The 9,362-nt window shown below is 40.8% G+C and overlaps 1 protein-coding gene across 2 annotated transcripts in view; it reads left to right on the top strand.

Moving 5' to 3' along the window:
- The first annotated feature begins 6,912 nt into the window (after positions 1-6,912).
- Positions 6,913-9,362, top strand: part of RASGRP1 (RAS guanyl releasing protein 1) — a 179,346-nt gene continuing 176,896 nt past the window's right edge. For both annotated transcript variants that reach the window (XM_060418579.1, XM_042252251.2), the window contains exon 1: positions 6,913-7,073. The gene's annotated coding sequence lies outside the window, so the exon portion shown is untranslated. The remainder of the gene's footprint in view (positions 7,074-9,362) is intronic.

Below are 9,362 nucleotides of genomic sequence, written 5' to 3'. Positions count from 1 at the left end.
GTGAGGTGGGATAGTAATACTTCTCTTATAGCTCTGTACAGGAGGAAAAGGACAGGCAAATGGTCTGTGCTTCTTGACATCCACCTTATAAAGATTTCTGTGTCTTTAGTAGTCCTTTAGCCAGGTTCTGACATTAATTTCAGGTTTAATGTCACCCTAAAACATACTCAAATTTGCCTCAAATATTTGAAAGACGAAGCTTTAGCTAATTCTACACCCAACATCAAAGTACTTTCTAAGGCGATTTTTTTTTTTTTAAGATTTTTGTCTAGATTATCTGTGCTAGAGTTAAAGTTAGAGGAAATTTTCTAAAGTGTTTTGTGGCTCTTCACTGCTGTTGGAAACATCTAGGGCTTGTTTTTCACTTTTGAAGAAGATATTGCCTCGTAATTTTACATCTTATGGGACATCAGACACGTTGGCATGATGGCTGGAGTTAATGTACATGAAAAACCAATTCTGACTGAATGATGGAAAGCTCTCCCTGAGAAGCTCTTAACATTCCAAATACTCTCATAGAGCATAAAGGGCCTGGTAGTATTGAGAGGGGATGGTGGAAATAGAGAATTAGAGAGCGGAAAAAAAAAAAAAAAAAACTGTGCTTTGTTGATAGGATGTGGGGAATAGTGGGAGTCAGAGGTATGGTCGTCATCCTTTGGGTAGGGAGGATTGGCCCAGAGCCTAGCCTGGGTCTGGGATGTTCTCACTGGTTCCCAGGCTGAGTGGGGAGCCAGAGAGGCAGGCGGTATGGAGGAGGTAAGGCCCTCCTTAATGATCTGGTATGCCATCAGGCAAGGTCAAGGAGGCAAGTCAGCTCCCCTCCCCTCCCCCAAGGAGCACACAGCATGCACCCATGTCCCCAAGCTGCTGCCTGTCCTTTTGTGACTTCCTCTTCAAAGCTGCCTTGATACTCTTCATAACCTGATTTCAGTTCTAAAAAACATGTTGTGGAGGAGGAAACACCCAGAGGGATCTGCCCCAACCCTCCCTCCCCACTCCAGATGGTTCTTATTGCAAGAGTTTACATTCTGGGTTTTCAGATATGTTTATGTTCTGCCTTGAAAAGCTACTGTGTCTCATACCCCCTCTCTGCTGGGCTCTTCAGAAACACCCTGCTGTTCCTTCAAGAGGACCTCTATTTTTGCGCGCTCAAGGATAGGGTTATTTACTTTGCCCCAACATCCTACATACATTATCTCTCTTTAATCCTGACCCTGAGAAATAGGTACTGTTATTCTAATTTTAGAGATGGAAAACAGAGACATTGGAGAGATTACTCTCTTGGTACAAAGTAGGATTTGCAACAGTTTTGTCTCATAATGTTGCCCATTCTATAATAATTTCTTCTGAAATTAAATACTCAAGAGGAAGTTTTTCAAGATTTTTATTTTATATTGGAGTATACTTGATTAATAATGTTATGTTAGTTTCAGGTGTCCAGCAAAGTGATTCAGTTTTACATATCCATGTACATATTCTTTTTTGAATTCTTTTCTCATTTAGGCTATTACCAAATATTGAGCAGAGTTCCCCATACTATACAGGAGGTCCTCGTTGGTTATCTATTTTAATTATAGTAGTGTGTACACGTCAATCCCAAACTCCCAATTCATCCCTCTCTGCCACCTTTCCCCTTTGGTAACCATGAGTTTGTTTTCTAATTCTCTGAGTCTGTTTCTGTTTTGTAAGTTCATTTGTACCACATTTTTTAGATTCCACATGTAAGCAATATCATATGATATTTGTCTTTGACTTACTTAGTATGATAATCTCTAGGTCCAGGCATGTTGCTGCAAATGACATTCTTTTTATGGCTGCGTAATATTCCTTGTATTGATATGTACCACACCTTTATCCGTACCTCTGTGGATGGACATTTAGATTGCTTCCATGTCTTGGCTATTCTAAACAGTGCTGCAATGAACATTGGAGTGCCTGTATCTTTCGAACCTTAGCTTTCTCTGGAAACATGCCCAGGAATGGGATTACTGAATCATATGATAGTTCAGTTTTAGTGTTTTAAGGAACCTCCATACTGTTCTCCATAGTGGCTGTACCAGTTTATGTTCCCACCAGCAGTGTAGGAGGGTTCCATTTTCTCCACACCCTCGCGAGCATTTATTGTTTGTAGGCTTTTTGATGATGGCCATTCTTACTGGTGTGAGGTGATATCTCACTATAGTTTTGATTTGCATTTCTCTAGTAATTAGTGATGTGGAACATCTTTTCATGTACCTCTTGGTAATCTGTATATCTTTGGGGAAATGTCTATTTGGGTCTTCTGCCCATTTTATTATTGAGTTGTTTCTGATTGAATCACATGAGCTGTTTGTAAATTTTGGAGCTTGCTCTCTTGTCAGTCTCATCATTTGCAAATATTTTCTCCCACCCTGTGGGTTGTCTTTCTGTTCCGTGTATGGTTTCTGTTGCTGTGCAAACGCTTTTGAGTTTAATTAGGTACCATTTATTCACTTTTGGTTTTATTTTCGTTATTCTAGGATACAGATCTAAAAAGATATTACTGAGGTTTATGTCAAAGAGTGTTCTGCCTGTGTTTTTCTCTAATTTTATAGTATCAAGTCTTACATTTAGGTGTTTAATCCATTTATTAAAGAGACTGTCTTTACTCCACTATATAGACTTGCCTCCTTTGTCATAGATTAATTGACCATGCTGCTGCTGCTGCTGCTGCTGCTGCTGCTAAGTCGCTTCAGTCGTGTCTGACTCTGTGCGACCCCATAGACGGCAGGCCACCAGGCCCCTCCATCCCTGGGATTCTCCAGGCAAGAACACTGGAGTGGGTTGCCATGTCCTTCTCCAAAGCATGAAAGTGAAGAGGGAAAGTGAAGTCGCTCAGTCGTGTCCGACTCTTAGCGACCCCATGGACTGCAGCCTACCAGGCTTCTCCACCCATGGGATTTTCCAGGCAAGAATACTGGAGTGGGTGGCCATTGCCTTCTCCGTAATTGACCATAGGCGTGTGGATTTACCTCTGGGCTTTCTATCCTATTCCATTGATCTATATTTCTGGTTTTGTGCCAGGACCATACTGTTTTGATGGCTGTAATTGTAGTCAGGGAGCCTGATTCTTCTAACTCCATTTTTCTTTCTCAAGATTGTTTTCACTATTTGGGGTCTTTTGTGTCTCAAACGGAATTTTTACTTTCTAACTTAAGAAAAATTGATGCCATGGATTTATCTTTAAGGCAATGCAATAACATTCTTGGCTGCCTATACAAAAATTGCCATCTTCCTTCTTCCTAATATAACCCAAACTTTTTTTTTTTTTTTTAACTCTACATAGCCAATATATCTTAGGGAAACCACCTCCACCTTCAAGTTCAGGTTGAGACATACTGGTATAAGAATAATCCCATGCCTCTTGTCAGTAATTGTTTCAGAAATGAGCATGGGACCCAATTCTGGCCAGTAAGACATGAGGAGAAATTTGCTGGGGTCTTCTGAAAACTTCCTTCTCACTTTTAAGAAAAAGACAGAAATAGTGTTTCTCTTTCTCTCTCCCACTTAACATGAACAAGGAAGCAAGCAGCCAGTCTCTACTGGCAGCCACCCAGCCAAAAGCAGAGGAGCTTAGGATGAAGCCAACATGGGGAATGTCACAGAAGAGAGATGAGAGTAATAAGACATCACTCAATGGTATCACTAAAGTACTGTATGAACCAACCCTGAAGGCAACCTTCCACCTCTGGACTTTCTGCTTATTAAGCAAATTCATTTTTACATAATATTATCAGATTTGATTTAGTCTGTCTGTTCTTCACAGCTGAAATCATCTTTAACTGATGCTGGGATCTGTCACACCCCCAGCATCTACATAACTGTGCACTGCACTCCTCACTCATATTTTGAATGACGGTTGAGAGACCCCCATACGACACTCAATCAACCAATAAAAGTCAGACTTTGGACATGGCAAGTTTTGTGTGATACTTTAAAGATGGGACAAATTTTTGTGATTTGGCGGCCACTGAGAGAGGAAGTCAGTTTTCCCTTCTTTTGAGATTAGGCTCACCATGTAGCCTCTTCTGACTAACCCAATGCAGAGGAAGTGACATTAGATAACTTCTGAGACTGGGCCTTAAAAGATTTGCAACTTCCATCATGCTATTTGAAACACCTCCTCTTAGTACCCAACAACCCTGTAAGACATCCACCTATCCTGTGACATTCTTGCTGTGCAGAAGCCCAGACTAGCTATAAGAGAAAGAGATAGACAAGCAGATAGACCCTGTGGAGTAGACTGAGGTACCAGACATAACATGATAAAACTTTCTTGAATGCAGTCAAATGAACCCCAGCAGACTCCATAGAGAGCTAAGAATCACCGAACTGCGCCCTATCCAAATTAGTGACTAACAACAAAACAATTGTTATTTTAAGCTACCAAGTTTTTGATGGCTTGTTATACAGCCATAGATAACCGAAACAAGAAGAAAATATAAAAACTCTTTTTTTCACAAGCTGCAGAAACAGAAACAAAAAGTTTTCTGCTGAGCCCTTCTCTGTCTAGATACTTCGTTAGCCAGTATGCTCCATTCCACCCCTGCCTCAGCTAATCCTGGATTTAAGAATGTATGACCACATAGGAAGATAGAGATACATAGCAGGTGAGGACAGTGTTGTTTTACTCCTGCTCACCTCTACCACGATCAGATCTTGGGTTCCCATCAAAGTTTTCAAAAGACTAAGGAAAATATGTGGGAGAGTGATATGCCCCCAAGGGGAGCCCACTTGCTTCATTTCGTGAGCATTCTCCATCTACATGCACACACATACATCCTCCTAAGTGCAAGTTCTGGCCGGTTTCTAGTCTCCATGCATGGACTGGCAGGACAGCACTTATTAAAGCATTTGTCTCATAAAAAGTCAGTAGAATTGGAGTTAGCCACCAGTTTCTTTTTAAGCTAAACCGACAATTTGAGCTAAATTTATTTTAACTGGGGATTTATGATAGGAAAGGAATAGTTCTAATTAAATAAGTATTAGCCTCAAACAGTGTGAATAATGACTCGTTGGAAGTTTCCCAGTCCCCTAATAGCTAATTAACAGCTCATAACTGGGTTTCCTTTGTGCCCAAGGCAAGTGTGAAAAGGAGGCCTTGACTGGCTAATGAGATAGGCTCACACCAGATTAAAAATGAAAATTGGCTTTACAGACTCCAGACCTGCAAATCCACTCCACATGAAAAGAAAGGATTATTTTTAAGGCATCCTGAGCAACTGCTGAGTGAACAGCAGAAAGCGCTGAGCAGTTCACACCCTTGGGGTGAAGCCTTTCACAGCCCTCTGGACAGAGGACCCAGTGGCCACCTGAGAGGGAAATGGCCTCCCCGTGATCATGCTGTCTCAGGGTTTAAGAGAGAAAGCAAAATAGGCTTTGAAGAGGCCAGTTCTTCCTTGGCCATGTTTGTACTTCAGATAAATATTAAGGTGGATAGACAGCAAATTAGAAGCCAGCAAATACCAATTTCCACCTCTGAAAATCCATGTGAGAAACTCTTATTCCTTTGTCAGAGCTGAAGACCCGTTCTTCACAATTACAGAGGAGCTTGGCTCTCCTGAGACAGTAAGCCTGTACTGTGGCCACCTCTCAAAAAACACTGGAAAGTGTTCTTGAATAGGTAGTCATGGACTCTGGAAAAATGCTATGTGTATTTTCAGGAGCCCCTCTGCTGGGGATGACCACGCCCCTTTTATATGGCTGATAGCTGTGGTCATGCTGGCTAAGCCCAAGGCAAGTCCTTGTTTTGACCACCACCACCCAATACTAAAATAGTACATAGAACCAATATTTACTCACGCAATAGAATTATTCCATTCAGCGCATGGGAGTTGTTTTGTCATGATGAGGCAGTGGTGGGGAAGGGCTCCCCTATTACCCTGAATACAGAATAGCAAGCTCACTCCCCCTTCGCCCCATTTGAACTGAGAGCATGACCTCAGTGTGGGCCAGAGTGAGGCTTCAGTCAAAAGGGTACTGATCTGGGGTCACCACAGAACAGTTGGGAATCTTCATCACTTGGTTGAGCTACAAGCAGTAGATTAAATGTAGAGGGTGGAGGCAAAACAACTTCCTTTCTGAGTTTATAAATAAAATATATGACCCACCCTAGTCAGGAAATGGGATGCTTCCTATTAGCCAAATAGATTGTCACTGTTCAAAATACTTATGACCATATTGAATTGAATTGAATTGAGTTGAATTTTTATTTGATTATTTTTAAAAGGCATCGAAGGCTCTCATATTTTCAGTTCTTCAATAACTTAATCAAAAAGTGAATAAGAGCTTATTAATAAAGTGACCAGAAGATTGAAAAGCCAGTTTTACCAAGTTAATTTGAATGTATTATGCCTATTCTGCATGCCTAGGAATACAGGTTAGGAAGAAGATTCCTGACCTTTCAGTGGTTCAGTATCTTTAGTTCCCCCCACCCACCACCCTCTTACCATGGTGAGGATAGAACCACCGCAAGGTTGCTCAGCACATTCCTGCTTTCCTAAGGACACCACCTCCAATGTGTGTTCCTCACTTTCATCCACTCAGATCAAAAAATTAATCAGAAACCAAGAACCATCAAACCTTACACCAAGCAACACAAAAACCAAGTCCATGTCCAAAAATATGTATGGGGTATACCCGGTCTTTATCTACTCCTTTTAAGGCTTAATGCCAGCCCATTTGATTTATTACCAAGAAAGGGGGTAACTCTCAAGGGATGCTGCAGATGTACTAGGTATCAGTTAATTAACACTCTCTCGGGGTGAACAGAAGTGCTCTTCTAGGCTGGAAAGAATCTCTCTTCTTTTTTTTTTTTTTTTTTTTCAAAACTGTGACTTGGCACTGATAGTTCAAAATTGTCAACAGTAACTTGGGGGATGGGAATGTGTCTTTAGTTATTTTAATCAGCAGTATGAACTGAGCACACTTTCACTGCAGAGCTCTGTCTTCATAAGCTTCTATCAGAAGATTAGAAATAACGATCATGTCTACCCTCAATTATTGATTGGATTAAGAAGTTAGGACCAGCACAGACACCGTTATACAGGATATAGGTAAGCACTAAAATTATGTTAATATTGTGGATGTATGAAATAAGTGACTAAATGATGGCCACCTTTTAAACTTGAGTTAAACTCCTCAAGGTTGAGGACATTTAAACCAGCATATTGGAAGGAGTGGTGGATGCGGATCAACAGCAGAGGGACAAGCGGATAGATCGTGTGCAAGGTCTGGCCCGAAAATATGATAGAGCAAGAACATTTAAGAAGCCCATGGCTTTATAGAACACAACACAAAACTAAAATTGTAGAATTTAAAGTTATAAAAGTAATGAAGAGAAGAACAAAAATCAATGTCATCTGTATCAAAAATTGGAAAAGGCATGGGAAGAGGGGAAATAGTGAGAATGACCTAAACCCTCACCTTTTAGAGAAAGAAGATGATGAATGTTATCTAAAATAAAGGAATCAAGGCACAAAACCATTAGCACCTTATTTCGTCTCAGAGATAACCCTCAGGAGAGCTAAAGGTATAAATCAATAAAAGGAGAACAAAGAAAAGGGAGGAGTTTAATAAGAATTGACTGTTACTTTAAATTTGCTGTACTGATTGGGGTTTTACAGTATGTATGTATTATCTGGATGAATTATAATGCACAGTGGAAGTCCCTGATGTTCCAAGTGCCTTGAAAACCGCTCTGTGTGTTTTACCGTCTCTATGATGGCCTCCTTGGATGCTAGATATGGCTGGGGGAAAACAATAACTTCTTCAAAATTCAGGGCTTACTAAGAAAAAGAGGAGATTGAGGTGATTCATTTAGCATCTCATGCATGCTAAACAAGCCCCAGTGTAGGGTGCCTCCTGGCTGATAGTATATATATATACATATGTATGTATGTATGTATGTGTTTTTGGCTGTGTTGAGTCTTCATTGCTGCACGTGGGCTTTCTCTAGTTGTGGCAATCGCAAGTTATTGTCTAGCTGCGATGCACAGGCTTCTCATTGCAGTGGCTTCTCTTGTTGCAGTGCACAGGCGTAGTTGCTCTGTAGCATGTGAAATCTTCCTGAACCAGGGATTGAACTTGTGTCCCCTGCATTGGCAGGTGGATTCTCAACCACTGAACCACCAGGGAAGTTTCCTCAGAGTATGTTTGGAAGCCTTCACTCTTTTCACTTTTTAAGCGCTCTTGGTTGTGGTCAAATAGTGAAAGTCAGCATTTTCTCATGCAGAAAAATCAGCATTTCTGGGGGACTTGGAAATAATTCCATTCCGACATCCTTTGTCCTGACTGTTAAAACAAGAATCCCAAAGGGAAACAGAATTTTTCATTTTCAAGATCTACAAAGAATGGATCTGTTGTTTGATGACAGAAGTCTAGTGTTTAAGTGTTGGCTTTAAGAATCATCTGATCTAGTTCCCTTCTTTTCAAAGTGAGCGAACTAGGCTCTCAAAGAGCCCTGAGACTTGCTCCGGGGCAGGAACCAATTAGGAAACCAACTTCTTTCGGGGGCTTTTGATGCCTACAGTTCTCCCCCAAAGGTCTTTCTTCCCCAGTGAAATCTTAGGAAGAAAGTTCTTAAGAACAAGAAATTACCTTCACCACAGTAAAACAGTGAATCATGTACCAAAATTTCTCTCCCACCCATCACTTATGCACTTCATCTTAAAGCTTCGTTTTTATTCTATGAAGGCAAAACAGCGTTTAAGGTCGGATATTCTTAAGTCAGTTAGTGTGGGAAGGGGGAGGTGAAAAAGGAGCTCTCTGAGGATAATCGCAATGAGAACAAAAGCTTTTCCAAATTATGCAATACATTATAATTATGCTATAAAATTGTTCTTCAACTGGAGGTGTCAATGGAGAGCATTACAGTTTTTAAATAGTTCTGTTCTTGATGGAGACTCACGAACATTTGAGGTGTTCATGTGTGCACATACATATTGAGGCAAAGCACAGAGCTATAAGCATTCACCCAGAGCTCTGGTATCCTTTCCTTCATTAAAAAAAAAAGAGAGAGAGAGAGAGAGAAGGAAGAAAAAGGGGAAAATCTAAGTGTACATGCAAGCATTGCCCTTCTGGAGGGATCCTTGAAGGTAAAGAACTAGAGCTCTCAGTTCAACGTATCTGAAGACTTTCTGGGCTTCATGAAGCTATGTGGTTTGAATTGCAGTGTCCTAAGCTATGTTCTCACCTGCAGACGAAACCAGCTGAGGAACAAGAGATTGAGTACTTTCCTAAGGAGAACAGAAAAGAATGCTAGAAACTAAGGGATCAAAGTATGGGAAAGTGCAGGGTATTGCTGTTATCTGTGTAGCTCTCTGAGCACTATGCTGGACATTTTT

Source organism: Ovis aries, chromosome 7 (assembly GCF_016772045.2).
Source record: "Ovis aries strain OAR_USU_Benz2616 breed Rambouillet chromosome 7, ARS-UI_Ramb_v3.0, whole genome shotgun sequence".
NCBI classification, from domain to species: Eukaryota; Metazoa; Chordata; class Mammalia; order Artiodactyla; family Bovidae; genus Ovis; species Ovis aries.
Note: the sequence above shows the minus strand (reverse complement) of the source record. Positions and strands in the feature narration are given on the sequence as shown.